The following is an 8427-nucleotide window of genomic DNA, read 5'->3' on the forward strand; positions in this document are numbered from 1 at the left end:
TTCGTGATTATAAGTGCAAGGGTCTTGGTTGTCGCCACCTTTTTCTCTGCCTTGTCTCATTAATTTTTATTTTCTTTGATTGGTCAGACCCACTGGTCACTCTAGCCAATGAATTACCCTTCTCTGGGTTTGTGTTCTTGTGAATTTCTGTCATATGCCTGGAATATGCTCAAAATACACATTCCATCGTCTGATGCCTCCAGGGACAGTCATGATACAGACAGTGCAGTGTGTTTTTGCAAAAACATAAGGGGTGAGGAGTGGTCTAGTGGGGACCTATAACTTCCTTGGCCTGCGGTCTCAGCAGGATGTTCTGGCCTGTTCCACTTACCACAGTCATGCATAACTATGATTGTGGCTGGAGGGGAGCTTTATCATTTCTCCCAGTTAAATTGCTGCCCCCCATTTCATCTACATAGTACATACGTACTGTAATTTACTTTTTATTTAAGCATATTTGTGATATTTCCAGAATTGTATTCATACAAACATAATAGCGATAATTATATTCCAATTTATTAGTGTCTTTTACATTCTATGTGTGTGTAGATTACTGAACTGAAATTGACAAAAGTATGTTTATTTAAATGCTTTAGATATTAACAAATTCCCACCAACATGTTGCATAAAATATAGCAAAATCATGTTTTGGTACTTTTTCTCTACATGCAAATATAGTTGTCTTTTGGAAAAGAAGTACTTTAGAGATTCGTGTGCACTATTAAAATGCATTTTATATGGGTTCTATGTAATCTATTCTGTTTATATGTACTCACAGACATGCATACTGTTTTCTTGTGCTGTTCTTAGAATGGAAAATGGAAAGTAGACATTCCCTCTTGAACCGGTTGTTCACTGCGTTGTAGCTGGAGTGCTCAGTGACAAGGTTCTCCTCAACAATTTGCTACACAAGTAATGATTTTTCTCATGCTCCCTCATGAGATAAATGAGGTCCAGGTCAAGTCAATTATGAAGGCAGAGACATTGAAGTTAATGCAAATCATTCCAAATAGGTTTAAATAACCTTAGATATGTTTAGCTAACACTTAATTTAAAGAATGCTTGAAATTCAACTTCCACAATGAGTCCTTTTCCAAGTAAGTAAACCTGAAATGCAGATGCATTCTTCAGGAAACCACTGACACAGCAAGCTTCTCTTCTGGCATCCAGCAAAATGCTGCAGTTGCAAAATAACTGATTTGCATTTTCAACAGCAATAGGACACATTCTTAAAAAAAAAAAAAAGTTCTGCATTTTAAATAAGATATTCTGATTAACAAGGGAATCAGTGATTCAACCAATCATTCAGTCACCTGCTCAGCAAACACTTTTTAGCATGTTATTTTTATGAGAATGCCATCATCCTTCCTCAGAAATAAGGCACAGCTAGTTGGAAACTAATTTTATCTCTGGCTCTTTGACTTTGTTTATATAATCCAGTTTCTCAAATGCATTTATGAAATGCAGACAAAAATCTCCTCGCTTGCAGGACTTTCAGTATTTGACAGGAAAACATATAGAAGGCCTAATGAATAGGCACTTAGTCGTTTTTTCTGTTCTCTTCTATCATTGATCAATGTTGATGATAGTCCTGATAATCTAGTCATGAGCCAGGTGACAAGAAGTACCCAGTGGTATGTGAAAGTAAATAAGGGGACCAAAAAAGGAATGGAGAACTAGAAGGAATTGGGCAGGGGGGAGCATAATGGACTCTAGTGGAGGACTATGGGTGTTTTGGATGTGATGTGCTAACCTGATTGGGATGATCCTATCCTTCAAGACTCCTTTGATGGGGACTACGGCACTTCTGTTATAGCACATGATGGTTGACGTGCTGCTTACCTTCACTAGACTACTAACTACTCAGGGAGAGAAACTGGATCTTTTGTATTGCTGCCCCCAGGCTCTGCTATTATTGTGTCTGTCATACAAAAGTTGATAGACAGATAACTGTTTACAAATACAGCTATCACAGTGTTATTATATACAGCTATACAGGCTAATGGACTTTAATTATAAATGTGTAGTGAGCAAGAGTTGAACAGAGTCTAATGTGACAAACCAATTTATTTTGGGAAAAAATGGTTACAACATAAGTCAATACATTTGTGATAACTCTAGATCTTGTGGGTTTAGACAAATGCTCTTCCTCTATATGGACAAAAATAAATTAAAAGATGGTCATATGATTTGGGCCCTATTAACCATTCAGTAACCTGCTCCAATATTTCTACTCTTTATATTTTACATGGGCTCTATATTTTTAATAGAACTTTGAATTTTTAAACAGCAAGCTACCGTGAGATCAGATGAATTGAAGGCATTATGCAGGCTCCAAATAAAAGAATCTCTGCTTTGTGAACTCTTCCCTTAGACTCGCTCACTCTCGCTGGATACTCCCTTGACATTGACATTGTTGTCTTTGATGCGACTTCTCTTAATCAACTACGATCTCCTTGAGTACAGGGAGCATAGTTTGTTGCTCCCAACAACAAAATGAAGCAAGGCGAGAATGTAAGAAGCAAGGGAGAAGGCGAAAATGGATAATGGAGTCTCTGAATATTTTCCAGTCTTCTAATTAACTGTTATCTCAGTCCCACGTCTGTTACTCTCTTCTGATTGACTCTGTAACTCCTAGAAAGGCATCTTACTCTAACTTGTTTCTGTTCCAATTTTTTATTTTCTTCTGTCCCATGATATTGCCTGTGAGTTTCTTTTCCAATTCATTTTTCTTCTCTCCTATGGTATTGCCTATTTCCTTCATACAGTTCTATAAACTCACCATTTGTAAGGAAGCCTTTGATTTAATTGCTATTATGAATGGAATAACGGTAAGCGGTTTTCATATAATATCCAATTAAGATGTTAGCGTTTTCTTTCTTTTAAAGATTTATTTATTTATTTACACAAGCACTGGTACAGTCAGAAGTGCGGGAGGGTGAGAGAATTCACCAGAGCCAGAGCGGGGAGCAGAACAGGCAGACTGAGAAAGTACATTGCTGAGGGGAGCAGCGGGCGGCAGGAGAGGTCTGCGCGCCATTAGGGACCCTCGCCCAGCGGCCTGGGATTGAACCAGTGCTGCAGAGGTTGCGGGCAGCTTCGCAGCCCAGCAGTCAACAGCTGCGCCACCAGGGGAGGCCCAAGATGTTAGCATTTTAAAGAAATGTGTGTGAACACAAAGCAGTAGATCTCTGTCTTAGTCCTTTCAGGCTGCTACAACAAAATACCATAGACTGAGTGACTCACAAATAACAGAAATGTAATACAGTCCTGGTACATGGAGTCCAAGATTAGGATGACGGCAAGTAGAGTCCTGGTGCCATCCCTCTTTTGGGCTGCAGGTTGAACACTTCTTATGACCCTCATGTGATGTGGAAGGGGCCAGGAGCAAAGTAGAGTATCTTTTTTTTTTTTTTTTTTTAAAGATTTATTTGTTTATTTATTTATACAAGCACTGGGTACAGTCAGAAGCGCGGGACGGTGAGAGAATTCACCAGAGCCAGAGTGGGGAGCAGAGCAGGCAGAAGGACCGAAGTACATTGCTGAGGGGAGCAGCGGGCGGCAGGAGAGGTCTGCGCGCCATGCGGGACCCTCCTCTGGTGGCCGGGGAGCAGCCGGGGATCGAACTGGCGCTGCAGAGGCTGCGGGCAGCTTTGCAACCCAGCGCTCAACCACTGAGCCACCGGGGAGGCCCCTAGAGTATCTTTTGTAAGGACAGTATTTGCAGTCATGACACTAGGTCCTTAGGACTTATTCACCCCCAAAAGCCCCACTTATACTATCACCTTGAGACTTAGATTTCAACATAAGATCTTTGGGAGACACAGACATTCCGAGCATGCTAATATTTAATTGTAGAAATTATCTCTGCAATTTTGGAGTTGAAGAACATTGATTATCAGTACCTGTCGCCGTGCTGCTGTGATTAATATCAGAAGGGAGAAATTATGCTGGCTAATGTTAGAAGCTAGTGTGATATATAGAGAGAGACCGTGTTTGAGAGCGTCAGGGATTTTTTCAACATAACTTTTGAATAATTCACTCTGGTCATTTAGGCAGCAAGCCCAAATACTGAGGTTAGAAAGCTGGCAAAGAGTTTGCTCTGCAAGTTAAATCCAGCCTTTGGGAGATTTTGTGGTGCTCTTAGCTGCCGATCTGTTTCTTAATATATGCAAGGCTCCTAGGCTGGAAGATAAGAAAATTAGTTATTCCCCTCCTCCCTAAGTAGCACAGAATTCCAAGCTTGGATATTTTACTATAAAATGTATCATAAATGTTAGTATAGTATTAATCTGGTTTGTATTACTGTATGATTATATAGTGTGTGTCTATATGTATGCAGATACATACACACACATATTTGCTTTTCTACAAGTCAGTGAGAGCACAGGGCCCATCACACCGCTGAATGATTTTCCTCTTTTCCTCACTTAGAACTTTCTGAACCTAATCAGCAAGGAACCTTTGGCCAGGCTCCTGGCCATTGGTCCATAAATGAATGACACTGTTCAGGCCAAGAGCTAGATAATGGCAAGTCTGAATCCTGTGTGTGTTTACCCCTGTGTGCTTTTTTCACTTTTCAAAGTCATAACAGATCAGGTACAGTGACTTCTGCTTCCATGTCTGAGCTGCTTGACTAAACAGGAAGTAATCCCTCACCTTAGCCAGCTGCATCATGCATTCCAGCATGTCGCTCTGAGCGTTTCTGACAGCTCAAGCATGTGTTACTGGGGGTTGATCTTGGACTTTTTGATCCATGAATCCCTTTGCCATGGCCTGTCCTCCTGCTCATCATTCCTTGGTTAGCGAAGTAGTCTCGGAGCTTTGTTCAGAAACTGGGCGAAAACGGAACTTTCTTCAAACTAAGTATGTCAATGTTTTTGAATAATTGTTTATGTTTTAATATTTATTTATTTATGCATATAAGAACTGGGGTACAGACCAGAGGTGAAATGGGTGAGAGGATTCACAAGAGACAGAGTGGGGAGCAGAACAGGCAGATTGACTGAAACCCACTGCTGAGGGGAACAGGGGGAAGACAGGAAAGTTCTGCTGCACCATGTAGGTAGCTCCCCAGACTGGTATTGAACTCATGATTCAGTGGCTGCAGATAGCTTCATAGGTTGCATCTTAACCCCTTGAGCCACCAGGGAGGCCCTGGAATAATTGTTTATAAAAGGAAAAATGCTCTCTCTGGATGTGATGGTGTAATATAATTATTGATTTTTGTAGCCATCTTGCCCTCCCTTTAAAAATGTGTGTTATGCAGATTTTTATAAATAAAACCTTTATTATCCTTTTTAAATGAAAGCAGCTTCACGTCTCCTGTCTTCCATCTACTTTTTTAGATTCCGATACTTCCAATATATTCTTCAAATCCCATGCTGCTATTTCTTTAGATAGTTAATGAGTGTTTTAGATAACTGTCACTGAAAAATGTAAGCAAATAAAAAATGAACTAGCGGGAATATTTCTGTAGGGAGATTATGTTTTCTCATCTGTATTTTCTGTAATATGTCATATTTCCTTTATAAAAGTTAGAGTTTTCATATAGTGATTACATGAAAATAATTAAATGAACAAGAGTTATAAATGCCATTTTTCCAATTCACTTCATAATAGTGATCCTAGGAATGTGCTTTAATAATATAAGTGGAAAATCTAAGACACTCACTGGATTCTTCATTGTGGTGAAAATGGTGACACCAGAATACCCCCAAATAGCGTGCTGACAGTGCCTCTCCAGGGCCATGGAACTGTGTCTATTAAAAATATCTGAAAGTGGGGGCCTCCCTGGTAATGCAGGGGTTAAGTCTCAGCACTATCAAACTATCACCAGCCCCTGCAGCATAAGTTCCATCCCTGGCCAGGGAGCTACCCTTATGGTGCAGCAGACCTCTCCTGTCTCCCCGCTGCTCCCCTCAGCAGTGGATCGCAGTGGATCCCAGTGGATCTGCCTGTTCTGCTCCCCACTCTGTGTCTGGGGAATCCTCTCACCTCCCACCTCTGGACTACACCCCAGTTCTTGTATGGATAAATAAATAAAAATAAATCTTAAAAAATCTGAAAGTGTTGTATATATATGAAGACAAAATACAATGTCCAACATATAAGCTGATCTAACTCAGTTATTCAGATGCTTTGAGCATCATATGCATAAAATATATAAATCAAAAATGTTTTTCAAGACAGTACTCATCCTACTACACATGCTTACTGACAATTTCTTATTTTAATTTGTTTAAATTTAATATTTCAAAGAATTAATCTTTTGACCCAGTGAAGTGATTTCTTGACCAGTGAATGACTTGTGACATATGGTTAACCTGACTCCTCTGAACCATGCAAATAATTTGTTTTAAAATTATTGTAGTGAGAAATGTAATCTAATTCTGTTTTTTATATCAGAGCATTTGAATTGAGGGTATTTTAATTTTTCCTTATTCTGTTCTGTTTTTTTAATTGCTGATGATAAAATGTTTAAAAATTACAGTCATTTTTAAGTTGACATTTATTTTGTTGTGTCAATATGTTTTACATTTCAAAATATTTTCTTTTACATTTCTGTTTGTGCTAACGTCAAGCTAGATCTTATATCCCATAGTAATTTCTTAAATTTAAGGTAAATAAATATTGCATAATTGAATGAATGGATAAGTATATGAATGGCTTATAAAATTTAACCCAAATATACTTTCATGAAATAATTCTTAGCTTTGCTTTATATTTTATTCACTTTATTACAAAACAACATGAATTCTAACAAAAACGGGATTAACACAGTCAAATTAAAAGACATTTTCATAGTCAAAACAAACTCTCACCCAGAATGTGTTCATTGTTAAGACAGAGTAAAGTTTTAGAGCTAACGCATCAATGTCCACTGTTGCACTAGGAACAGTTGTTGGTGTCAGGACAGACCATAGAGTGGACCTTGGCATCCAGTGACCTTGGCATCCAGTGACCTAGTATGTCACTGGAAGTTCACTGAACTCACTGAACCTGTGCCTCCTCTGTTGTAAACAGAGGGTAGCATTTGCCTCAAATCATTTTGAATACACATGCAAAATACTTAAGTTCATGCCTAACAAATAGGGTAAGTGCATTCTTTACCTCTCTCCCAGCTAGTTGGCCTTTTGAAATATATTTTTTTTTAATCAGCCTCGCAACCCAGCGCTCAACCGCTGTGCCACCAGGGGAGGCCCTAGAAATTAGGTTTTTATGTTGACCCACCACTTGGTTTTAGGCAGGATGAAATTTTAAATATAATCATATGAACTGTAAAATAGTAAATTGACAAAAGCCAGAAAATAAAAACATAGCCTACTAGAAATACAGGAGGAAACTATCTATTTACACATGTTCTACATACACATATATCTATCATTTACTGGAAAAATAAACTGAAAACATTTTATAATGATTTCTTGGAATAAGTGGGACTATGGCAGGTGGCACCAGCTGTGGCTTAATTTATATAAATTGTTGATTTTGTTTTTCATTAAAGAAGCAATGAAGAAAGTATAACACTGGGTCTAAGAGGGGCCTACTCAGAGAAAAAAAATTAACTGTAGTCGAAGTTCCTGTTATTTACATATTTTTGATAAAATATGTGCAAAATTAAAACTGATACTCAAGCCCTGAATATATTTAGTTGAATTCCTATTGGAGAAAAGTAGCCTTGTTTTCTTGAAAACAAGGGAAGTCATGCTCTGGGATCCAGAAGAAAGCAGCATTTTTATGCAGTATAAGATAAATGCTCCCACAACTGGTGAGAACACTGTGTTTTCACCATTTTATCTCACCCTATGTTGATGTTCATAGTGTATTTCTATAGGAAACAATTAACAGATCATAAGATTCAGTTAGAGAAAACTGATGTAATTCATAATGTTCAAAGTGGAAACATATTTTAAGTGTGAATACTTAACCTTAATCTTCCCCTCAAGTACTGTTTCTATTAGAATTCTGATTTATGTGCTGGGGACCGGCGCTCAATCATAAGTATATACATTTTCTAGATACACTGATGTTTTATTAAAATGTCTACAAAATATTGAATTTTAAAATTCCCTGGTTAGTAAATATTCTTTATATTAACCATTATTTTCCTTGCGCATAATGCATAAATGCTAGCTACACTTTAAACGATATTTTCCTAAGCATGTTGTAGAAAGGCATATGATTGAGTCAACAAAAATGCACATCTGTATAATATTTTTGTAAAACAAACAGCAAAATCATAGCTATTTACCTTGCTAAATTGAAAGTTTTCTGGTCAAGTAGGTTTTTCTGGATACTTTCCCCGTAAGAGAAAGTGACTCACCGGTGACCTATAATGTGGTGAACTCTGTATTTACTACAAAGTATGCAATACGGTAAAGAACAAAATAAAAATAAATTACTAATTGTTCACTTAGCAATGTA

This window comes from Talpa europaea, assembly GCF_964194135.1.
Source record: "Talpa europaea genome assembly, chromosome: 12".
In the NCBI taxonomy this organism is placed as follows: domain Eukaryota; kingdom Metazoa; phylum Chordata; class Mammalia; order Eulipotyphla; family Talpidae; genus Talpa; species Talpa europaea.